General features: G+C 47.6%; 1 protein-coding gene across 1 annotated transcript in view; it reads right to left on the bottom strand.

Annotated features, from left to right (window-relative positions):
• LOC122543254 (integrin alpha-7-like) overlaps window positions 1-26,379 on the bottom strand; it is a 152,848-nt gene that overhangs the window by 68,827 nt on the left and 57,642 nt on the right. The window lies entirely within an intron of this gene.

Here is a 26,379-nt window from a genome sequence, read left to right as displayed (position 1 = left end):
AGCTATGAAAACATGGCAGAGCTCAAAACCCAACGCTAAAACAATGCTTCACCTCATTTGCTGGCAATATTCATTACAGAGTCAAGTCCAGAACACATCAATGAAGGCAAATGTACCAAATGCCTTTACAATCAAGATCAGGAACGTGTCAGTCAGAGAGGTGGCACTCTCACCTCGGAATCAAAAGCTGGCTGGCTTAGAGTCCCGCTCCGAGGACAATCCAGGCTGACACTCCTGTTTCAGATGAGACATCGCACCAAATTCCCAGTCTTGAGAACGGGGGAATCTGCAATAAGACCCTTTCACCCGAAGTCACTGAAAGTAAACATTGCAGGTCCAGCAGGCGGTGAAGAAGGTAAGTGTTATGTTGGCCTTCATAGTGAGAGGATTCGAGTACAGGAGCAGGAAGGTCTTGCTGCGATTTTACGGGGCTTTGGTGAGACCATACCCTGGAGTACTGCGTGCGGTTTTGGTGTCCTTATCTGAGGAAGGATGTTCTGGCGAGGGACGGAGTACAGTGAAGTTTTCCCAGACTGATTCCTGGGATGGCAGGGCTAATGTATGAAGAGAGACGGGATCGGTTTGGACTATATTCACTGGAGTTCAATAGAATGAGGGTGGATCCTGGAGAACCCTATAAAGGTCTAACAGGACTGGACTGGGTAAACACAGGAAGGATGTTCCCGATAACTGGGGAGTCCAGAACCAGGGGGCCATAGTCGAAGGAGACGGGGTAGGCCATTTAGGATTGGGATGAGGAGAAATGTCTTCATTCAGAGATTGGGGAGCCTGTGGAATTCTCTGCCATAGAAAATGGTTGAAGCCAAAACTTTGAATGGTTTCAAGAAGGAGTTAGATGTAGTCCTTAGGGCTAAAGGGATCAAAGGTTATGGAGGAGAAGGGAGGGACAGGGAAGTGAATTGGATGCTCAGCCATGATCTTATTGAATGATGGAGTAGACTTGAAGGGCCTATTCCTGCCTGTTTCTAAGGAGTGTCTCCACAGAGGAGGAGAGAGACAGAGGCTGAGAGGGTTAGGGAGGGAATTCCAGAGCCGAGCAGCCAGGCAGCTGAAAGTAACTATCCACGGTTGGGTGATGAGAAATTGCCTTTCTCCTCAACTCCACGATGTACCACACTTGACCTTTTATCTCTTTTCATTAGAGTGGCAGGATTACGCTTTCTTTCAGTTTCCTCCTTGAACGACAGGTGCCCACCATGCCAGACATGTGCCAACAAACACAAAGAGGGGGTATTGAGACGGGTGCCCAGGTCGGATTTGGTCAGCTGGGAAGCCTTAAATGGGTAAATATAGAACTGTGTCAGAGACCTCCGATTTAACCGATGTTAAACGGCAGCTGGTTAGGAATTCCAGGTCTCAGGCAGTGGCAGCAAGGTGAAGACAGCCTGGCGAGAAGGCAAATGCTTTTGCAGCACTGTATGTGGGCCACGTTGGAACCTCCCAGTGCTCCCCCCAAGCTCCTCCACTATCAGAACCACTAACTCAAGGAGCCAAACACTGCCCCCTAGCCTGGGAGACAGGGTTTACAGCCAGCTAGCCCAGAGTGCTGTGTATCCAACCAGAAACCAAGGCAGTGAGTTACAAGGTGGGGGGGGGGAGGGGAATTCCTGTCACAACCAAACATCACACATGCCACTAAGTTAAAACTCTGCAGTGCACAGAGAAACCCAAACTCACTTGCCATCTACAAAGCATCCTGAGTGGGCAACAAGCTCATGTGTGCAGTCAATTGGCTAAAGCACAATTTGCAAACAGAAATGGGGAGTGGGGGTCGAAAAAGAGAGAGGAACAAAACTATTTGCGCTGCATCCATCAAACAAACCAGGAATGAGCATCAGGTCTCTGATCATCTGCTGAGAGTTTTGAGCAAACAGCACAGTGAACCGGTCAGGTTCACATTTCATGCAGCTCACTGACTCGTTTATCTTTGCCGTTCAGTTTTGCGCCCCTCTCCTCTGAAGTCGCTCAGTATCTCGGAGACAGTAGCCTTTCTCCAGGCTGGCCTGTGCTATTTTGAAACAAACACAAACAGAAATTGCTGGAGAAACTCAGGGGGCCTGGCAGCTGCTGTGAAGAGAGAAACAGAGTTAAAGTTGTAAGGCCAGTATAACTCTTCTTAAGAACCGTTCTGAACAGAGGGATGAGGGGGAAAGAGAGAGAGAGAGAGAGAGAGAAAGGGGCGGGTGGGGGGAGAGACAGAGAGAGACCAAGAGGGAGAGAGACAGACAGACAGACAGAGGGACAGAGCTATAGAGACAGGGTTACAGAGAGAGAGAGAGAGAGACAGACAGACAGACAGAGAAAAGGGGGGAGAGAGATATACAGAGACAGCTGGACTGAGAGACAGAGAGAGGGATTGAGAAAGATACAGAGACAGGGATACAGAGGCAGAGAGACAGAGACAGAGAGACCGAGATACAGAGAGAGAGATACAGAGACAGAGAGATAGAAGAGAGAGAGAGATATAGAGGCAGACAGACAGACAGAAGAGAGAGAGGGGGAAAGAGAGATACAGATACAGAGACAGAGAGACAGAGACAGAGTTGAGAGATACAGAGACAGAGAGACGAGAGAGAGACAGAGACAGAGACAGAGAGATGAGAGAGAGACAGAGACAGAGAGATGAGAGAGAGAGACAGAGAGACAGAGAGAGAGAGATACAGAGACAGAGAGATACAGACAGAGAGAGAGAGATCTCCCTCGATGGTGATAGGCAGTAGGTACAATGATTGATTCTTCCCTTCCCCTACACCCCTGTCAGCCCATCCACCATGTTGCTTGGATATTTTGGCATGGGATGTGGATGCCACTGGCTGGCCCAGCTTTTACTGCCTGTCCCTGATGTATGCCTGTCTTATCTGATACCTTGTCCAATACCTTGGGAGACTACAAATCCATCCACTAGCGTCCCCTTATCCACCTTAGTAGCTGCCCCCACAACAAACTCCGAATACGTTTGCAAAACATGATTTCCCTTTCATAAATCCTTGCTAATTCTGCTCAATCCCATGGTTTTCGAAGGGCCCTGTATCATGCTCCTAATAATAGATGATGGCAGGCTATCTGACCCCTAGCTTTCTATTTTCTCTCTTTCTCCTTTCCCAAGGCGTGTTATCTGCCAATCTCTGGGAACTGTTTGAGACGCAGTAGAATATTGGGAGACACAAAACATTGACTATCGCCACAGCTGCTTCTATGAAAACGCTGTGCTGCAGGTTGTCAGGTCTGAGTGGATTTATCGCCACTTCGTCCCGTTAAGTTTTCCAGTATTTATTCATTTATACTGATTTCTTTCATTCCTTATTCTCACTAAGAAGCTTGAAATGTCTTTTGAGTTCTTTACCAGAAGATTTACAAGAATGTTGCCAGGGTTGGGGGATCTGAGTTATAGGGAGAGGCTGAACAGGCTGGGGCTGTTTTCCCTGGAGCATCGGAGGCTGAGGGGTGACCTTATAGAGGTTTATAAAATTATGATGGGCATGGATAGGGTAAATAGGCAAAGTCTTTTCCCTGGGATGGGAGAGTCCAGAATTAGAGGGCATAGGTTTAAGGTGAGAGGGGAAAGATATAAAAGAGACCTAAGGGGCAACTGTTTCACTCAGAGGATGGCGCGTGTATGGAATGAGCTGCCAGAGGATGTGGTGGAGGCTGGTACAATTGCAACATTTAAAAGGCATTTGGATGGGTATATGAATAGGAAAGGTTTGGAGGGTCGGGTGCTGGCAGGTGGGACTAGATTGGGTTGGGATATCTGGTCAGCATGGACGGGTTGGATAGCTCTATGACCCTATGACTCTAACTGAGCGTAGACAGGGACCCAGGCCCCAGTTGGTGTGGCCCAGTGCTGGAGAGGAGAGAACCCATGCACTCGACAATTTGGATCAGGATTAGACACTTCATGACTCCTTGATCAAAAGTCACGCATGACGAGAGGGAGTCAATGGGAGGTGATTTAGTCACTTGGAATTCCATGCTTGGATTGGATCAGTATGTGTTTATCTGCTGTTAGCTGTAGTGTAAACACAGTTTAAGGGCAAGTGTTGTGCTTTTTTCTTTCTTGGCATTTCCCAGTGAGCTGTAGCACACAGCCCTATTGTGTTGGCGATATTTTAGGCAGCTTACTATCCCTCAACTGTGTTCAAACTTTCTGCCTTATTTGGACAGCCTTGAGCCTCGAATACTCTTGCAGCTATTTGAAGCACATTCCTGCCGAGTTCCTTTCTCGGCACCAGGCCCCAGTGTTGGTATGGGCTCGGGCCATGGTTTACTTGAGTGGATCTTCAAATTCCCTTCACGTTCAGCACAAGAAACTCAACCTTTGCTTTAAAAGGACAAGAACGCTGAAGTCAAACAGTTTAAACAAAGCTCGTCCACCTGACATGGTACCAAACAGCATGTGTCGGAAAGGCTACGGTTCTCTCATTTCCACCTTTCCTGCAAAGCATTCTGGATAGAATGGCATCGTGGGAAATGCTGGCAATATGCTGAAGCTCTGTGGAGTGGGGCACCGCGTAAACATTCCAGAACCGGGCAGTTCATCGACCTCAAAACACTACCTCCGTTTCTCTCTCCACAGACACAGAGAGTTTACAGTGTTTCTTGTTTTCAATTTCAGCTTGCTGTCATATAAGGGCATCCGTCTGACTGTGAGAGAGGCTAATGAGACAGGCCACATCCCTGCAGGAAGTGATCCGACATCACATGATCTCGTTCTCTTTCTCTCGCTTGCAGCCCTGTGGCAAGATCAAGCCACAGCGAGATGTTTCAGAAACAAAGTGGTCTTTCTTTCGTTCAGCCACAGCATGTGGGCATCCCTGGCAAGGCCATCATTTATTTCCCACTGCAGTGGGTCTGGAGTCACATGTAATCCAGACCAGGTAAGAATGGCAGTCCACTGACAGACATTAGTGAACAAGATGGGGTTATCCAACAATCAACGACAGTTTCATGGCCATCAGCAGAATCTCAATTTCAGGGGTGTTTTTTTAATTGAAGTCAAAGTCCACCATCTGCCATGGTGGCATTACAAACCCAGGTCCCCAGAACATGACCTGGGTCTTGAGAGTAATAGGTGAAAGTGAGGACTGCAGATGCTGGAGATTAGAGTCAAGATTAGAGTGGTGCTGAAAAAGCACAGCAGGTCAGGCAGCATCCGAGGAGCAGGAACATCGACGTTTCGGGCAAAAGCCCTTCATCCTGACGTCGATTTTCCTGCTCCTCAGGTGCAGTCTGACCTGCTGTGCTCTGAGAGTAATAATCGAGCAATAATGCCATTAGGTATTGCCTCTCCTTAAGTATTCCCCTGAATTGAGCAGACTCTGTAAATATTCTTTAGCAGAGCAACAAAAGCTGGAGTATTGCACTTTCCAGCATCCACGCTATATTGCTCATGAACAATCTTATTGTGCTGGAAGCTCCTGTGCCCATGAAGCTCAGTAACGGCAAACATAACAAGGCGTTGTTGACATGGGGTTCAAAAGAGAGCATGCTTGATCAACCTCACTGGACTCCTTGATAAGTCACAGAGGAGATGAGAGCCTTTTCAGCTCAGACTCACAAGGGTCCAGGTTCAATGGCCGCTTGAGCAGAAAGCTCCAGGCTGAGATTGCAGCGCCCTGCGGAGGGAGCACTGCTCTGTTTCTGCATCGTTGAAGGGGCCATCTTTCAAATGAAATGCTCAACTGAAGCCCCCTCAGCGCTGTCAGAGCACAGCCAAGGAGTTCTCCTGAGTAATTCAGAGGAGGGGGGGTCACTCGATCGGAAACCTTAACTCTGATTTCCCTCCACAGATGCTGCCAGACCTGCTGAGCTTTTCCAGCAAGTTCGGTTTTTTAATTCTCCTGGGTGGGCGTGGCCATTGTTTAATCCTTCAATCACTGTACCAGAAACCGATTCCCTGCTTGTTATCATGTTGCTCACTGTGAGAGCTTGCTGCGCGCAAAATGACAACTGCATTTCACACGTTACGACAATTTTAGATCAGAAACTCTGTTTTTTTTGGTTCTGTTGGCACAAATGTTTGGTTTTACACATCCTTCCTTTCAGACAGAACTGCCACTATTTTGCCTTTCCCTGTTACTCTGCACCAATGCTTCGTTCCTTCACCATTACCACCCCATTCACTTTTCCATAGTTTCTAATCGGCCTGTTCAGAGATGCTATTACACACCTTTAAGATAGGTTGGATTTGAACTTGGACCTCTTGGTCCAGAGATAGGGGCGCTACCACAAGAGTCCTTACTGCTACCAACCCTGTATGATGAGGCCCCCCCAAATCACAAAAGGAGTTGGCTGAAACTTCACTAGAGGACTTGGTATTTAAGTAAACTATTCAGACTCATTGTGATTTAATAATGTAGTCGGCACCTCTTTTGAGAATCAAAATTGCTCAATTGGAACAAGTGGTCGAATTACTGAAATATAACAGACTCCTATCTGTTGGACTCGAAACAGAGAGCCCAGTGAACTCCTTCACTTCAAATCGCAAGCATTCTTTCCTTGTCTGAGTGCGTTTTGCATTCAGGCTTTGAAGATGAAAGTGAGATTTCTGAGTAGCCTGCAGCTATGAAAGGAAAACAGGTTTCAGTGAAGAGACATTAAAACCTAAAATTAACAAAGCAATAGATCAGGATACACGATGAATCTGTCACATAAAATGCTTCTAATTTAGAAACCAGCAGCTCCTCGGAATAGTAACCTGCTCCCAGCCACGACCTGCACCTTCTCAGTTACTGCTCGGTCCTGTCTTCACTGACACACCGACCCCTCCTCGTAACTGCTAACAGTTAGATAGGAGCTCCCTTCCATTTGCTCTGGGCTTGCATATTGCAGTTATTTGCAGAAATTTCTGAGACTGAATTGTAAGCTGGACAGAAAATGATTTATCCGGCAAGATTCATCATGGAGACAGAGAGAAACAGGAAGGGGAGAAATAGAAATTAGACCCTTTAGTAGGTGGAAGCCTCACTTGGGAGCTCTGAGCTAATTGTATAGCCTGAACTACTGCCCTGTTCAAGCTCAGCGAAGTCAATATGGAATAATGATTGAATTGGAGGGTGTTTTGTTTTAGATTAGATTCCCTACAGTGTGGAAACAGGCCCTTCGGCCCAACAAGTCCACACCGACCCTCCGAAGAGTAACCCACCCCGATCCTAAATTCACCCCTGATGAATGCACCTAACACTACGGGCAATTTAGAATGGCCATTTCACCTGACCCTGCACATCTTTGGACTGTGGGAGAAACTGGAGCACCCGGAGGAAACCCACACAGACACGGGGAGAATGTGCAAACTCCACACAGACAGTCACCTGAGGCTGGGATCGAACCCGGGTCCCTGGTGCTGTGAGGCAGCAGTGCTAACCACTGAGCCACTGTGCCACCCCATGTTTCTCTGGTATTTCTTTTTGGTACAACACACCAGAGTTTCTCTTGAAAAGAACCATTCCCAAGCATCGCCCATCAGGGGCAGTGTGCAACAACAGCAACAGTGGGGAGCAGGTTGGGAGAAAAGGATGGGACTCAATTCAAACGGAGTTGGAGGGGGAGGGGGGAATGAATGTACTTCACACCCCACAGTGCCCACCTCTCTCCAAGTGTATTGGCAAGCACTGTGTGGGCCCTATCCGAGGACACCTGGGCACAAACATCACCTGGGAAGAGGGGCAAACAGTCAGGAATTATGACCACCCCCCACCCCTCCAGGCCCACTGTCTGTTGCTCAGCTCCAGAACATCCAACATGACCCGGAACTATTCTAAGCTGAATTTATGGAAGGTTATACAGTTCCCAGTTAATTCCCAGAAAATGAAGAAGGGATCATTCATGCAGCCATTTGTCTTTTAGGCAGCTCCGTGCACAAGGTCAACACGGAAACAGGGACTCAGTTTAGGCGCTGAAGGCTGAAATATCAGAAACTGAGAACTAGTTGCTTGGTATTTTGGATATTTTGGATGACGGCAAACTCTAGACTTGGCCGATGGAGCGGTTGACAGCACCTGACAGAAACCGTGACCCTTGGATTCGGCGCCTTGTTAAATGGATGTTCTGGTGACCAATTGTTTCACCAGCATCTCTCTGCTCTGTCACTCTGAGCTAATCCGGCTGAAGCTCAATTTCATACGCAACAAGACACCAACTCCACCACAAAAATCAGGAATCAAAGGGGGTTGTTGATCTGTGAAGAGCCCTCATTACATTGTGGGCATTTTTTCGAGTGACCTCGAGCCAGCCTGCACTTCGGATTGGATTCCCAAAGACGAGAGAAAGCTGCAAGGTCAGCAAAGTGGAACGCCTCAGAAGGTCCTCCACCCCACCTCCACCCACCCATGAGGAGGGACCATTCTTCACCCTATCTTCTTAGGACACAGATGAACTAGTAAGACAATCTGGATCTGTCTCATTTAGAGAATTCTCAAAAACGTTGAAGAGGAAGACATCATCTCCATTTACAATCCCGATTCAGTACATCTTCCCCCTAATCTCTGTTCAAAATAGCTCCAGGTTTGTTCAGTCTGTCGTGTGCACATCATAAACATGGGAAAGAAGCCACAGGAAAAAGCCATTCAGCCCGATTGGTCCATTCTGGTGCTTATGCTCCACTCGATCCTCCACCAATCTACCCTCATCCAAATCTATCACTGGAACCCTCTCTTTCCTTCTCCTTCGTCTGCTCATTTCGCTTCCCCTTAAACCTATTTGTCGTATCCATTTTAACCACTCCCTGTGGGAGTGAGGTCCACATTCTCACCGCTCTCTGGGCGAAGGCATCTCTTCTGAATTCTCTGTTGGATTTTTTCAGGATGATCTTGTACTAATGACCTCTGGTTCTGCTCTTTCCCGCAAAGGGAAACATTCTCTCGGTGTTCATTCAAACAAAAACCTCTCACTGTTTTGAAGACCTCTATTAGATCACCTATCAGCTGCCTTTGTTGAGGAAAAAACAGACTATCCTGTCAATCCCTTCAGAGTATATAAGCCCACACACTTCTGTCTCATCCTTGTGAATCTCCTTTGCTTTCTCTCTAGTGGCTCAAAATCCTTTCCATAATATAGAGACCAGAACATTCCACAGTACTCTCGGTGTGGACTAACTGAGGGTCAATATAGGCTGAGTATAACTTCCCTCCTTTTCAATTCTATCCCTCCAGAAATAAACCCTTGCATTTGGTTTGCCTTTTCTGGTCTTGCTAACCCAAGGCCCAACATTTAGTGATCGATCAAAATGAACTCTGAGGTCCCCATATTAAAGGCAAAATCCTGCAGATGCTGGAAGTCTGAAGCAAACACGGAAAGTGCTGGAGAAACTCAGCAGGTCAGGCAGCATCTGTGATGAGAGAAGAACAGAGTTCATCTTTTGAGTCTGGTATGACTTGGTTCTGAAAAATTGTCAAACCGGACTCAAAAGGGTAACTTTCTTTCTCTCTCTCCTCTAGATGCTGCCTGACCTGCTGAGTTCCTCCAGCACTTTGTGTGTTTGTTTCCAAGATCCCATTATTCCTCTACCACACCGGGTTTTGCAGAACAAGCCTACAATGTGAGAGCAGGCCATTCAGCCCATATGGGGCCTCCAAAGAGCATCCCGCCCAGACACATTCCCCAACCCTGATCACTCTGCATTGCCATGGCTAATCCACCAACCTGTACATCCCTGGACAATGTCACACAGCCAGACCACCTGACCTGCACATCTTTGGACTGTGGGAGGAAACCGGAGCACCCAGAGGAAACCCATGCAGACACGGGGAAAACGTACAAACCCCACCCAGACAGTCACCCAAGGCTGGAATCGTACCTGGGTCCTTAGTGCTATGAGGCAGCAGTGTTAACCACTGAGCCATGTAGATGTACATAATACTACCTCACATCTATCTGTGTCAAAATTTATTTACCAATTATTTGCCCCTTCTGCAGGTTTATTAATGTCCTCCTGTAATTTGTTGCAGTCCCCTTATGGTATTGGCCTTTTCTCTCCCCGATTTACTGTCATCTGCAGAGTTAAAGTCTTCACCTTAATTCCTCCCATCAAGCCAAAGTCATGCCTGCAGCACCTTTAGCTGCTTGGATGGCCTCCAGGCCTGGGAAGGTACATATATGGGGTCAGCTTAGAACAGGTCTTGGGAATGCATGTGGATGATAACATTGGGTTCAAAGTCATGTCAACTTTTTAATGGACTATAAATTATGCATGAAGGAGGAGAAAAGGGATAGGGTGATTTTAGACAGAAAAAGTACAGTCAGCAGGGACTGGTGTATGACTGCGCTGTGAATTTGAGGCAATGTGTCATAAAACGTGGCTTCTTCACCCCAACAGAAAAGCTAGAAAGGAAAATCGACGGCGTGCCTTTCTGCACAACCTTTACCAGTTAAGATTTATAAGTCAAACGGGGGAAAAAAAAATTAAGTTGCCGAGCCGTCTTATGACCCGCGCACAGGGAGATTTCAATTTGGCTGTGGGCCAGGCACCTAGGCTGGGAAAAATCAGCAGCAATTTGGAAGCATGTGTAATTTTCTGGAAAGTAAATGATTTATACACATGGCAGTGCTTAGATCACCACTGCGGGTACACGAGGCTGTTTAGTTAAACAAATAACAATTATCAGCCTCGGTTAAATAGCCTGACCTTTGAAGTTGCCCACGGCTAGTGCTTGTAAACTGGATACAGCCCCACTCCATTTCAGCCTTGATACACTGCAGTTAACAATGCGAGCATATCTCATTCAAGCGCTATAATCAAATTTTCTTTCAGCCTGCTCTACTTTGCTTGATGTTATAGTGTCTGTTGTCAAACTTGGAAGTTGTTTTGAGCAGCCATAAAACAAGGTGGTGAACAGAGACTGCTGGGCATTGTAATGGTCTCTGTGCTGTGGGAGACCCTGCCTAGATGGGCACCTGAGACCATGGAAGGACTCACCAGTTGCTTCACAGTCCCACAAGCTGAGGTATGAACATCCCTCCCACAGCTTTGGCTACACTACTCCAGCCAGTATTCTATGAATCCAATTAAGCATGATCGAACTGAATTGCCAAACGGGATCGAGGGGCTGAATAGCCAGTCTCTGTTCCCATGCTCTCTTTTACAGTGGGAGTGAACTGGAGAGACGGCTAGTGCAAGGGAGAGGGTGAGGAATCCAAGGCCAGAGCTGGGAAAGGATTCATGAACAGGGTTGGAGTGCGTCACCGGGTCACACTGGCATCCATCCAAATTGAAACTGACCTCCGAAGGGGGCACTGGGCGCTCTGGCACCATTCCAGTGCTCCCGATTCAGGTGGGTCATAATGTCCGGCTGGATTGCAAACGAATTCTGAGCCAGTGAGCTATCTACACCCCAGCAGAACAGGGCCACGCGTCCTATCAGTCTAGGCTCAAGCCCAATGGCCCGAAAAATAATTTGGCTGATCCTGTGGCGAAGGGTCATTAGAGAAGGTCATGCTACTAGGAGGACACAATGTGGTCAGCCTTGGAAGAACAAATTAGGCTCAGGAAACTCTGGGCTCCACTTTGGCGAAATAATACAGGGAATGAAGCTACATTCTGGGAAGCGAAGACAATAAGTGGAATGCAGGAATTGCTGAGCAGAACTGAAAGCCTGACATCGATCACCCTGTGCAGCTGCTGTTTTGCAGTGTAGCACTCAAGGATGTGCATGTTATAGAAACTTTGAAACACCTCATTTGGTGAAACAATGAGCCATTTCAAAACAAACCCTCGTTACTGGAGGAAGTCAGGAATAGCTGACAGAATAACATATGAATATCACATTTCGTTGCAGGCTCTGACTGTGCCAGAGCACCAAGCAGAGAACCAGCCACTGAAGTTAACATCCCTGCTTTGCTCTGAATTTCCTGACAATCCATTTTAACGCTGCCAACAAGGTCTACCGCCATCTCATCCTCTCAAGCCCCCACCCCATATTATGCTGGAGGACCCAGTACTTCAATGTTATTTTTATCCTGGGCCTACATTAGCTGAAGCAAATAGCACATTAGCAGGGAGAGGTCCCACAATAACTGTGAGGTCAACTGATCAGTCAGAAGGGCCAACAGTGCGGTGCTGGAAAAGCGCAGCAGGTCAGGCAGCATCCGAGGAGCAGGAGAAGCCCTTCATCAGGAATTCTGATTCTGATCAGTCAGGAGGTGATCAGTTCCATCCCAGGCCACAGCATTCGAAGCTGTAACTCCAGCACAGTACTAACAGAGGTACCACCTATTGGATGAGACATGAAGCAGAAGGCCCATTGGCCCATTTCACATGGATGTCAGCGATTCCATGACACGATCTCAAAGAAGAGCAGAGAGGTTCTCCCTGGCATTTCGGCCAATATCGATCCTTCAATAAGCAACACCAACATGCACTTTCTGCTCATTATCACATCGGTGTTTGTGGGAGCTTGCTATACATTTCCTACGTTATGACAGCAAGTACATTTCGAAAAGCACTTCACTGGAGTGTTTTGAGTGACCGTGTCATAGAGGCATACAGCACAGGAACAGGCCCTTCGGCCCAACTCGTCCATGCCAACTGGGTTTCCCAAACTATACTAGTCCCATTTGCCTATGTTTGGTCCATATTCGCCCAAATGTCTTTAAAATGTTGTAACTGTACCCACATCTACCACTTCTTCTGGCAGTTCCTTCCACACATGAACCACTCTCTGCGTGTAAAAGTTGCCTCTCGGGTCCCATTTAAACCAATGGCCCAAGTTCCACTGCAGAGTCGTGCCCACAATCTAAAGCATTCGGAGCTGTTTTGGGGTTTACTTGGGTGCCACGGGGAGTGGGAGTGTGGCTTCACCAGGCTTTCTCCACCTAATCAACGTTGCTAACCCTGCGTCCCCAGCGCAAATACAGGAACCGATCCCGAGTGCCCATCTGCAATTGCCCCCTCCTACTTGGGGTCGGTGAGTATTTTTAAGGTGGAGGTGGGTGGTTTCCTGTCAGGCAGTGGTATCAAAAGGTTATTGGGGGTCAATGGGAATGTGGAATCCGAAACATAAACCCGGCACCCGTGACCATATTGAATGGGAGAACAGAATCAATGGGCCGAAGGGCATACCATCTAATCCTAATTTGTGCATTCGTATGTTTATCCATGGTGCACACTGGGCGCATGAAGAGTCGAAAGACAAAGGGTGGTGCAGACGTGAGTTGGCATTAAGTTGGCATGGAGCCCATAAAGTGCCTTAGAGTGTGGGTATGGGGCTATGAGTTAGCTTTGATTTCCTGACTTGAGCTGGAAATCCAGCCTGTAGACTATTGGGACAAACCATCCCAGCTTGCTCACAATATTATCTTCTGTATGGCAGCATAAACAACAAGAGCTTGTATTTGTACTGTGCCTTAGAACCTTTCAAAACATTCAGCAGTGCTCCAAAGAAACCTGACTGGACAAAAATCAATATGGTGCTGAAGCAAGAGATATTAGCAGTGTTGACCAAATATTTAGGCAGAGTTTGCTGTTAAACAGATACTCAAAGGAGAAGCCAGTGATGGAAAAGCAGAGAGGTGTTTGGGAACGGAAATGCCACTATACAGCACAATGCTTCCAAATACATCTGCCAGTGAGAATACTTTGTGCTTCAAACAGGAATTGATTTTTTATTTGGTTAAAAAAAAAGGGATAGCAAAGCGACAATCCAAGGTTTGCAGACACAGTGCACTCTGCAAAGTTACATTCTTCAAACCTTTGTTTCTCATACATAGAGGAAGACCAGACAATCAGCAGAAAATCAGCGACCCCGAGGGAGCGCAGGTCACGCAGCGAGGCGACAACAACAACCTGCAATTCTATAGCACCTTTCTCAGAGGGCAATGTCTCCCAAGGCGCTTCACAGGAGTGTTGTCAAAGTGAAAAAAACTACAACCACCAGGGCACGCATTCATAAGAACATAAGGACCAGGAACAGGAGTAGGCCCATCTGACCCCTCCAGCCTGCTCCGACATTCAATAAGATCATGGCTCATCTTTATCGTGGACTCAGCTCCACTTACCCACTCACTCAGCATAACCTTTAACTCCTTTACTGCTTACAAATCTATCTTTGCCTTAAAAACATCCAACGAGATAGTCTCAGCTGCTTCACTGGGCAGGGAATTGCACAGATTCACTACCCCCTGGGTGAAGAAGCTCCTCCTAAACTCAGTCCTACATCTGACATAGAATCTGATATAGAGCTGTACAGCACGAAACAGTACATTTTGTCCATGCCGGCCAGATATCCGAAATTAATCTAGTCCCATCTGCCAGCACCCGGCCTATATCCCTCCAAACCCTTCCTCTTCATATACCCATCCAAATGCCTCTTAAATGTTGCAATTGTACCAGCCTCCACCACTTCCTCTGGCAGCTCATTCCATACACGTACCACCCTCTGTGTGAAACAGTTGCCCCTTAGGGCTCTTTTATATCTTTCCCCTCTCACCCTAAACCTATGCCTCTCTAGTTCTGGACTCCCCCACCCCAGGGAAAAGACTTTGTCTATTTATCCTATCCATGCCCCTCGTGATTTTATAAACCACTATAAGGTCACCCCTCAGCCTCTTACGCTCCAGGGAAAACAGCCCCAGCCTGTTCAGCCTCTCCCTGTAGCTCAAATCCTCCAACCCTGGCAACATCCTTGTAAATCTTTGCTGAACCCTTTCAAGTTTCACAGCATCTTTCCGATCCAAAATGCAGCACCTCACATTTATCTAAGTTAAACTCCATCTGCGGTGACCTTCTTCACTGTCCACTACACCTCTACAAAATCTGCTCCCCCCTTATTTTGAGGCTAAGCCCCCGCATTGTAGTTTCACCCACCCGTGGAAACAACCTCCCTGCTTCTATCTTACCTATTCCCTTCATCATTTGATATGTTTCTATAAAAGCCCCCCTCATTGTTCTAAATTCCAACAAGTATAGTCCCAGTCTACTCAATCTCTCTTGGACACTTAGAAAGAATGGCCTTGAGATGACCTTAAATCAGTTTTTTTACTGCAGGAGGCAGAGATGACTTTCACTCTGGCTGGACTTAGCCCAAAAAGGCAAAAGGACAACACAGATTCCTGAAGAAGGGCTCAAGCCCGAAACGTCGATTCTCCTGCTCCTTGGATGCTGCCTGACCTGCTGCGCTTTTCCAGCAACACATTTTCAGCTCTGATCTCCAGCATCTGCGGTCCTCACTTTCTCCTAGCTGATTTCCACATACATGTACTAAAAATGTGTTGCTGGAAAAGCACAGCAGGTCAGGCAGCATCCAAGGAACAGGAGAATCGACGTTTCGGGCATAAGCCCTTTTTCAGGAAGGGTTTATGCCCGAAACGTCGATTCTCCTGCTCCTTGGATGCTGCCTGACCTGCTGCGCTTTTCCAGCAACACATTTTCAGCTCTGATCTCCAGCATCTGCAGCCCTCACTTTTTTCTTCCCAAAAGGACAACACAGAAGAACACACAAAGCTGAACACCAGGAAAGCAGGATGAAGCACACGGTGGCAGTAATAATCTGAATGCAGTGAATCAGGATATCCTTGCCCTCTACTAAGGTCAAAAGCACCAGCAAATACCACAATCCACTCAAACCAGAATCGGCTGTTCTGCTCCAGCTTTTCACGGGATTAACTGTACTCATTGTCATAATGCAATTTCATGGTGTGTTGTCATTGTTGAAATGGTTTGAATACCAAGCAGCAATTTGTTTTAAAGTGGGAAGGCAAATAGCCCGCTCAACATTCTCCGTGTGAGAACTCGTCAGACTGCAGTGATCCAAGATGTGGGGAGGCGCCCAGTCAACTGGCTGAGTGCACGAATTGTGAATTGAAGATGATAGAAGGGCCCAGGTTGAAATGCGAGGATCTGTCAATACTAGAAAGGAACACCCGAAGGGCATGGATATACGGCAGATCTGGATCGTGATGAATGCATCATTGTGAATGATGGTTCTTCACCTTCATTGGGGGGGGCCGATTGTCGCGAGTGAGACTATGAGAATCAGGGCAACTCTCATTTCCCAGCATTTATTGCCTGGTATGGGGGGGATTTTAGCGATGAAGAAAGGTTGGATAGACTGGGTTTGTTTTCACTGGAACGCAGGAGGTTGAGGGGCGACCCGATAGACGTTCATAAGATTGTGAAAGGCGTGGATAGAGTGGGAAGTATGAGGCTTTGTCCCCAGGGTGGAGGGGTCTATTACTAGGGGACACAGGTTCAAGGTGTGGGGGAGGGGGAGGGGGATTTAAAAGAGATGTGTGAGGCAGGTTTTTCACAGTGCCTGGAACGCGCTGCCAGAGGAGGGGGTGGACGCAGACACAATAGCAGCATTCACCCGCACGAATACATGAATAGGAAGGGAACAGAGGGATACGGATCCTGTAAGTGAAGACAGTTTTAGTATGGAAGGGCAAAATGTGTCAGTGCAGGCTTGGAGGGCCGAAGGGCCTGTCCCTGTGCTGTGCTGTCCTTTGTTCGACCTGCTGTGGAGAGGGTGGTGGTGAGCTGCCTTCTTGAACCTCTGCAGTCACACCCACAGTGCTGTTAGGGAGGAGCCTTTCCAGATTATCGCCCAGTGACGGTGAAAGAATGGTGATAGATTTCAAGATGGTGGGTGAAACAGACAGCAGGAAATCAAGTTCTCAGTGCTCTGGGGACGGCCAAAGTCGAGAGTCATGTGCTTTTACCATGCTCTTTAGCTGCAAATGTATAATCAATTATCTCCACATGTGCTGAGGAAAGCATCAAAACAATATTAAACATTATTTCAGGGGCGATCAAAAGATTCGGTTCTCTTGTAGGCTGCTAAATGTGTAAGACAACAGGGCCCAAAACCAACATGGCAGCCAGGAAATGGTACTGAATTGACAACAAAGATACCAGCTATTTGGCCGAATTGGTTTCTATCAGTGTTTGCACTCCACACAATCCTCCTTCATATAACCCTGCCTATCTGTCCAACAGTGACAGTGTCGATGCACAGAGGCATGCCTTTTATAATGACTGCCTATATCCAAAAGAAGCTGCCAGGCTGAGGATCTTTCGATTCTGCTCCTTCCTCAATCAGATTCTATTCTGGTGATCGTCAGCTTGTCTGAAACGTCATGGAGCCCTGCCTATTTCTCCCCTCTGTGAGACGGGCTGGATTATGTGTCCTGTGCAATGTGGGTGCACATTCTTTGTGGGAAACTAACATGGGATGAACCTGCATCCTTGAAACCAACCTGATTTGAGCCTACACACACACATACACTCTCTCACACAGACAGACACACACACAGACACACTCTCTCTCTCTCTCACACACACACACAGACAGACACACACACACACACACAGACACACACACACACACCACCTTTCAGCAGCTCCAAACTGAAAAGGTCACATCCAAAAACAACCCCGAATAAATACAAACAGGTAAGGTGAGCTAGCTCAGCTCAGCACAGAACTGCAGGGCCTGAAATAGTTTCTTTGTTACATAGCTGCAGCAATATACAAGTGGCTGAAATTGGCAGTTATCTGTGTCAGCAGGTTGGACAGTGAAGCTATGAAACACAAAGGGATGATCATTTCTTATGGATCTCCATCTCACTGGAGAAACGAAAGGAACTCAAAATGGATTTAGAAACCTCGAAAACAGGAGGAGGCCACTCAGCCCTTCGAGCCTGCTCCCAATCAATCTGATCATGGCTGATCATCCAACCCAGGTGGAAGTGAGGCCTGCAGATGCTGGAGATCAGAGTCTCGCTTAGAGTGGTGCTGGAAAAGCACAGCAGGTCAGGCAGCATCCGATGAAGGGTTTTTGCCCGAAACATCGATTTTCCTGCTCCTCGGATGCTGCCTGGCCTGCAGTGCTTTTCCAGCACCACACTAATCATCCAACTCAGTCCCCTGTTCTCACTTTCTCCCCTATACCCTTTGATGCCTTTAGAGGAATTGTGAAAGGTGCCAAACATTGTGCACTCCTCGGCAACCAGCCCCACTTCTGAGCTAGACAAAGTCTAGGGGTGAGGGAGTCCAGAACGAGAGGGCATAGGTTCAGGGGGAGAGGGGAAAGATATAAAAGAGACCTAAGGGGCAACTTTTTCCCGCAGAGGGTGGTACGTGTATGGAATGAGCTGCCAGAGGAAGTGGTGGAGGCTGGTACAATTGCAACATTTAAGAGGCATCTGGATGAGTATATGAATAGGAAGGGTTTGGAGGGATATGGGCCGGGTGCTGGCTGGTGGGACTAGATTGGGTTGGGATATCTGGTCGGCATGGACGGGTTGGACCGAAGGGTCTGTTTCCGTGCTGTACATCTCTGTGACTCTATGATGATGGCATCTTTGGGAAGCCTGCGCTGAAGACCTTCATTGTGTTCAAGTGGGAGTGACCTCAGTTGGTCGTGAAAATAAATCATGATTGATTCAGCTCCTTAGAATACTTCAGAGGGTCAAACACTTCAAAACAGACACGAAGGAAACAAGCACCAGCTGCTCAGCTGTATGCAGCAGGAGAATCAAGACATTACTAGAGTTGAACAAAATCAATAATGGCTTACCCTGTATCCTACAATCCCTGGTTCTGGACCCCCTGCCCGCGAGGCATCAGGAACATCCTTCCTGTTTCGTCCTGGAGTATCATGCGTTTCTCCCAACAAATGTTGGGAATTGTAATTCCTTTCCACCCCGATCACCTTCTGTTTTCGCATTCCTTCATGGGATGTGAGCACAGCTGTCAGAGGTAACAGTTATTGCCCCTTGATAAAGTGGTGCCTTCTTGAACCACCGCAGTTCGTGTGGTGCAGTGACACCTACAATGCTGTTGGGATGGAATCCCAGGATTCTGACCCAGCCACACTGAAGGAACGCCGTTAGATTTCCAAGCCAGGATGGTGAGTGGCTTGGAGGGGAACTTGCAAGGGGGTGGTGTTCCCATGTATCTGCTGCCCTTGTCCTTCCAGATGGAAGTGGTCCTGGGTTTGGAAGGTGCTGCCTGAGCCTTGAGAATTTCTGCAGTGTACCTTTAGTGTTACCATCACTGAATTCCGCTCCCCCCCCCCCTCCACCGTCACCATTCTGGGGGTTATCATTGACCAGAAACTCAAACTGGATCAGCCATATAAACACTAGCTACAAAAGCAGGTCAGAGGCTAGGAATCCTGCAGCTTGTAATACACCTCCTGACTCTCCAAAGCGTGTCCACCATCTACAAGGCCCAAGTCAGGAGTGTGATGGAATACTCCCCACTTGCCTGGATGGGGGCAGCTCCAACAACACTCAAGAAGCTTGACACCATCCAGGACAAAGCAGCCCCCGCCTCATTGGCACCACATCCACAAACATCCACTCCCTCCACAACTGACACTCAGTAGCAGCAGTGTGTACTATCTACAAGATCCCCTGCAGAAATTCACCAAAGATCCTCCGACAGCACCTTCCAAACCCACGACCACTTCCACCTGGAAGGACAAGGGCAGCAGATATATGGGAACACCACCCCCTGCAAGTTCCCCTCCAAGCCACTCACCAACCTGACTGGGAAATCTATTGCCATTCCTTCAGTGTCGTTGGGTCAAAATCCTGGGATTCCATCCCAAGGGCATTGTGGGTCAACCCACAGCACATGGACTACAGCAGCTCGAGAAGGCAGCTCAGCCCCACCTTCTCAAGGGGGGCAACTAGGGACGGAGCAATAAAGGCTGGGCCCAGCCAGTGACTCCCATGTCCCACGAGTGAATTAAAAAACATCTTGTTGCTAGTACCCACTGCTGTCACTGAGCACTGGTGGAGGATGAGATGCCAATCAGTGCATATTGCACAGAAGCCAGCAGCGTTCAGGATGGCACAGAAAGGACCAGCGAGCAACCTCGACTGTGAAAGGAAATCACAGCACAGGTCTGGAACTCCCAAGCATGCACTTTCACCCTGGGACTGCCAGGGGGTGGCAGCGAGGAGTGCCAATGCTTTCTCTCCCTTATCCAGCTGGCTGATAGCTGGTGTAGCGACGGTAGAATCTGGGCTCCCGCTCACAACAAGTTTCACCTCACAGCTGCAGCTAGTAAGGTGGCCACAGTCACTGGGAACCTCAGAGTCTTGTGAAGGAAACACAAACAGAAATTGCTGGAGAAACTCAGCGGGCCTGTCAGCATCCGTGGCGAGAGGAACAGAGTTAGCCTTGAGGCCACTGACCCTTCCTCGGAACTAGTTCTGAGCCTGCAGAGGCTCTCCAGACATTTTTGGTTTTCTTTGCTTCAGTTCCCCAGTATCCACAGTTCTTAGTTTTATTTTGGAGTATTCCGTGCAGTTTTGGTCTCTGTATCTGAGGAGAGGGACGTTCTGGGCGATGGAGGGAGGGCAGTGAAGGTTTACCAGACTGATTCCAGAGGATGGCTGGACTGACGTATGAAGAGAGGCTGGATCGGTTTGAACTATATTCAGTGGAGTCTTAAAGAATGAGGGAGATTTCATAGAAACCTATAAAATTCGAACAGGAATGAAACAGAGTCAACGCAGGAAGGATGTTCCTGATGACCAGGGGGTCACAGGCTAAGCGATTGAGGCCGAAACATTGAATGTTTCCTAGAATAAGTTAAATAAGTTAAAACCCGTGCTAAAGGGTTTGGGGAGAAAGTGGGAACAGTTGAATGATCAGCCATGATCATATTGAATGAGGGAACAGGAATGAAGGGCTGAATGGCCTACTCCTGTTCTAATTTTCTATGTTTTCTTTAAACATCCTTCCTGTGTTTACCCTGTCTAGTCCTGTTAGAATTTTATAGGTTTCTATAAGATCCCCCCTCATTCTTCAAAACTCCATTGGTCTCTCTTCATATGTTCATCCTGCCATTCAGTCTGGCAAACCCTTCGCTGCCCTCCCTCCCTCGCCAGAACATCCTTCCTCAGGTAAAGAACGAAAACTGCACACAATACTCCAAGGGTGTTAACCCGAGGCGATTGAACCGGTGGTGGGATGAGGCCCACAAGTCGGTCTTAATCGTTCATTTAAAGGCCTCGACTGGGCATTGGTGAGGGGTGAATAGCAGGCTGTCCCTAGACCACCGTGTCACAGGCCGAATCAGGCCAGAGGCAGTGGGGTCACCACTTGGTACCCTGCCACCCTACTGAATGCTCATCTCACTGACAAACCAGCCATGAGGGAGGGCATTTAGCTCTCTCCAGGGATTGAGTGGGGGATAAAAAGTAACATGGACTGCTTGGGCTGAGTGGCTTCCTTCTGTGTTGTAACATCTGTATCAGGAACTTGAAGCGTTTTACTGTCCTGGTCAAAAGGAGCCATTTTAGGTTCGGGTGGTTGCATTGTAATTAACAGGCACCATTAATAAATGGCAGCAGCAGAGAGCAGCGTGGCCTTTAAAACTGAGTGAACTGAGTGAACTGAGCTAATGGGAGCCGGTGACATCGAGAAAGCCAACCACAAATGAGTAAGTGATAGAAACATGGTGCAAATTGATAATGCCAAATAATGGGTATCGACCGATCTCAGTAAGTAATATTCCTGACCTCACCCTGACATCTGGGTGTTGGTGAGTGATGAAATCATATCCCCTTTCCGTAATGTGTAGACCTTTGACCCTTGCCAGCTACGTCACCTGACAGATAGCCACAGGGCCTGGTTGGAAGAGTCGAATATGTTCAAAACACGAGGCCTTGGCCAAAAATGCAGAATCCAATTCAAACGCTTTTATAAGTAAAGCCGTGGTCGGGGCACACAGCTGCACCCCTTTTATTCAGTCCCCTTGGCAATCAAATCCTTTGCCATTTAAACGTTTTTTTTTGTTTGAGAAACAAGCACTCCCCTTTCCCCTGCTGACAAGCTGTGGTTTGAAAGCAATTCGAAGGCTGTTGGCCAGCTTCCAGCAACTGACCCCTGTCCCCAGTCTGTGTGCCACTGTTAAGAACCCAGTCAGCTTTGCAGGCCAGCTGTAGCTCCACACACCTTGTCAAGCAGTCAATCCAGTCCCTCTCTCATTACTTTCATGAGGTATACAAATCATATCCTCAGCAGTACAGGATTAGCCTCTTGCTGTAAAAACAGGCATAGCTTCTCACCTTGCACTTATCAGGACAAATGCAAAAATGCCAAACTTCAGAAGGGAACAACAATTTAGACTGCAGGAGAAACAGGATGCTGCCTGGACTCCGACGATAGCACAGGTTTTAAGGGGTGAAACAAATTCTCAGGTTATCTGCTACAGAGCTGAAAGAACTTAGAGACAGGCTGAAAAGAAATACAGAGGCAAGGGGAGGAGGTGAGAACCAATTACAGCACCGAAACAGACCCTTCAGTCCAACTCATCTTTGCAAACCAGATATCCTAACGTAATCTAGTCCATTTGCAAGCATTTGACCCATATCCCTCTAAACCCTTCCCATCCAGATGCCTTTTAAATGTTGCAACTGTACCAGCCTCCACCACTTCCTCTGGCAGCTCATTCTATACTTACACCACACTCTGCATGAAAAAAGTTGCCCCTTAGATCCCTTTTAAATCTTTCCCCTCTCACCTTAAACATGTGCTGCACGGTGGCTCAGTGGTTAGCACTGCTGCCTCACAGCACCAGGGTCCCAGGTTTGATCCCAGCCTCGGGCAACTGCCTGTGTGGAGTTTGCACATTCTCCCCGTGTCTGTGTGGGTTTCCTCCGGATGCTCTGGTTTCCTCCCACAGTCCAAAGATGTGCAGGTCAGGTGAATTGGTCATGCTAAATTGCCCATAGTGTTAGGTGCATTAGTCAGAGGGAAATGGGTCTGGGTTGGTTACTCTTTGGAAGGTCGGTATGGACTTGTTGGGCCGAAGGGCCTGTTTCCACAATGTGGGTAATCTAACCTCATGTGCTCTCTAGCTTTGGATTCCCCTATCCTGGGGAAAAGACCTTGGCTATTCACCCTGTCCATGCCCCTTGTGATATTATAAAAGGTCACCCCCTCAGCCTCCGACGCTCCAGGGAAAACAGCCCCAGCCTGTTCAGCCTCTCTCTATAGCTCAAACCCTCCAACCCTGGTAACATCCTTGTAAATCTCTTCTGAACCCTTTCAAGTTTCACAACATCCTTCCTATAGCAGGGAGACCAGAATTGCACACAATATTCCAACAGTGGCCTAACCAATGTCCTGTACAGCCGCAACATGACCTCCCAACTCCTGTACTCAATACTCTGACCAATAAAGGAAAGCATACCAAACGCCTTCTTCACTATCCTATCTACCTGTGACTCCACTTTCAAGGAGCTATGCACTCCAAGGTCTCTTTGTTCAGCAACACTCCTCAGGACCTTACCATTAAGTCCTGATTTGCCTTTGCAAAATGCAGCACCTCACACTTATCTAAATTAAACTCCATCTGCCACTTCTTGGCTCCTTCTCCCAGCTGATCAAGGTGCAAGGGAAGGCAGGAGAGAGGCAATGAGATCCAGTTTCTGATGGGAGTTCACAGACCTGCTTCTCACTGTTCTCAGACACTGCCAAGACCTGCTGAGCTTTTCCAACATAGTTTAAACAGAAATCTGCTTTCAAACACAAGGCAGACAAGTGAATATAAAAAAGCGATTTCGAATGCTGGCTGTCTGAGCCAATCATCTCACTGGGAACATCAGTTTGATTTGTGTTTGCTGCAGCCTGCCTCCTACTCCATGATTAATGAACACCTCAGTATTCCCCTTGATGGTGAATTCTTTAAGGCACGGCCTATTGTGCATCGAGCTTTCAACCTCGCTTTCTCCTTTTACGAACTGAAAATAGCACCAACGCAGCAGCAATGTTGCTGAGTGACCACCATAGAGTCGGGCAGAGGCACTAAAGAGTCTCTGCTCCAGGCTGCACGTAGCATCCCATGGTGGCATCTGTACCAGCGAGGGGGAGAGCCTGTCAATTTGCCTCGACATGTTCACTGGATTGAAATCAAGCCACTGGGGGCGAAATACAAGTGTAATGCTTCATTACACTCTCGTTCCTTAGTGCTGTCTGCTACATATTCATGTCAGTTCAACTGATGGCAATATGCCAGTTTCTGCCTCTGGGAAGGATGACAGTGCAATCGTTTCTAGCTCATGTACACAGAAGGTGAAACTGGACAGAATGTGGAGCCAGGCCGGGGTGGACTGAAGAGCAAATGGGGGTTGCCTTTTCTATCTGCGCTGTGAGCCTCATTCAGATTCATTTCTCCTGAGGTCACTGTGTGACGTAACAGTTCTGAAAGGGTTAATGTTGGAGAATGCATTCAGCTCCACCCAATCCCTCAGGTCATGTCTTCTTTTCTTTTGCCTAATTAACCTGTTTAGAATGTTATTACACAACACTGCAGCAGATGGGACTTGAACCCAGCCTCCTGGCCCACAGACAGGGATACTACCACTGTGCCATCTGTAAACACACTTCCCCATGGGGGCTTCCTGTAAATAATGACACCCTACCTTCCTCCAGTGCCATGGTGTTTATATGGCCAGTCCAGTTGAGTTTGGGATCAATGGTAACCCCCAGGATGGTGATCATGGAGGATTCAGTAATGGTAATGCCATTGAATGCTAATGGGCATTATTTAGATTCTCTCTTGTCAGAGATGGTCTTTTTTTGGCTGGCATTTGTGTAGTGCAAATGCTACTTGCCAATTATCAGCCCAAGCCTGGATATCGTCCCTGGCCTTGCTGTATTTGGCCATGGATTGCTTCAGTATCTGAGGACTCATGAATGGTGCTGAACATGGTGTAATGATCAGCAAACAGCCCTACTTCTGATGTTATGATGGAAAGAAAGTCATTGAAGTGGCTGAAGATGGTTGGGCCGAGGACACTCCCCTGAGGAAGTGCTTCATTGTTGGAGGTGGTGTTGTTGTTTGAAGAGATGTCAAATCTGGTCTCCATATGCCCTCTCATGGTCAGAGATCCTGCAGCACTATTTTAAAAGGAGATCAGAGTTTTCCATAATATCCTGGTCAGTGTTTACCCTTCTCTGGGGCTGCGGTGTGAGGCATGTTGCTTTTGCAGAGAGCTGCCATGGACATGACTGGCTGAATGGCCTCCTTCTGTGCCACAGTCAATCAATCATGGATTTCAGGGGAACCAAGCAGGAGGGGGACTGGGTGGGAACATACTGTTGATCTAGAAGATCAGCTGTGATCTTACTGAATATCGGAGTGAGTTTGAGGGGCCAAATGGCCAACTTTTGGCTCCTATTTCTTTTATTCTCGTCAGTGCCATGTGCTTGGGTCTGATTCCATGACGATGAACATGTCAGGAAAGCAATGGCAGCAGCTGGTGGTAGGGGATCATGGGATGGTACTTGTTATGGCCCAGACTAGACCCCTTCAAAATATTTTCAGAAGGTAGGCCAGACCCTAGCGTCTTCTTATTTTATTTCTTAGATGTATTCCCGATGCAATGAGACTGGTAAACTACACAACATTATGCAAAACACCATTTATTTAAACACGTTAGTTAAAATACAACCAAAGTAAAGAGGAATTTAGAATAACTTGACTGTTGGTAAACATAACTGAATAATAGATATAGTAGCTATTACGAATTAACTTTTCCAGTACAGTTACATCCCATAAACACAGCCCTTGGCAAAAATGCAAATTCAGACTCTGATTCTGACATGCTGTTATAGTCAGAGAGAGGTACAGCATGGAAACAGACCCTTCGGTCCAACCTGCCCATCCCGACCAGATATCTCAACCTAATCTAGTCCCATTTGCCAGCACCCGGCCCATATCCCTCCAAACCCTTCCTATTCATATACCCATCCAGATGCCTTTTAAATGCTGTAATTGTACCAGCCTCCACCACTTCCTCTGGCAGCTCGTTCCATACCCAGTCCAGGAAGGGAAAACAACATCAAGAGAAAATTCACAGAGAATAGCAGCCAGGAGACATTCCCTGAAGCTTCCAACTCTGTGGAGACTCTGTGCTGACAAACTAAATCTGAAAACTAAAAACAAAACTCGAAAGCCAGGTCTGTGAGAGCTGGCCACACCCAGTCTGCTTCCAGTGTTCCTTTTGTTTATTTCAAAAATATACTTTATTCATAAAATACTTTGATGATCTGTACAGTTGGACATGCCATACATATGTAAACATTCCATTTCTTTGCATACCGAAAACAGAGTAATCATTCCTATTTACAGGTCTGTACGATTACATTTTTAGCTCAGGCGTCAGCAGAGCCCAAATGACTGCGCGAGCCCCCTGTTCTTCTTTAGGCAGGCAGACTTTACACCGCGCCTTGGCGGGGAAAGACAGTCTTTCCCCACCGCGCCTTGGCGGCAGCTGCCCCAAGCTTCAGCGCGTCCCTCAACACGTAGTCCTGGACCTTGGAATGTGCCAGTCTGCAACACTCAGTCGGGGTCAACTCCTTCAGCTGGAAGATCAACAGGTTTTGGACCGCCCAGAGAG

This window comes from Chiloscyllium plagiosum, chromosome 43 (assembly GCF_004010195.1).
Source record: "Chiloscyllium plagiosum isolate BGI_BamShark_2017 chromosome 43, ASM401019v2, whole genome shotgun sequence".
In the NCBI taxonomy this organism is placed as follows: Eukaryota; Metazoa; Chordata; class Chondrichthyes; order Orectolobiformes; family Hemiscylliidae; genus Chiloscyllium; species Chiloscyllium plagiosum.
Note: the sequence above shows the minus strand (reverse complement) of the source record. Positions and strands in the feature narration are given on the sequence as shown.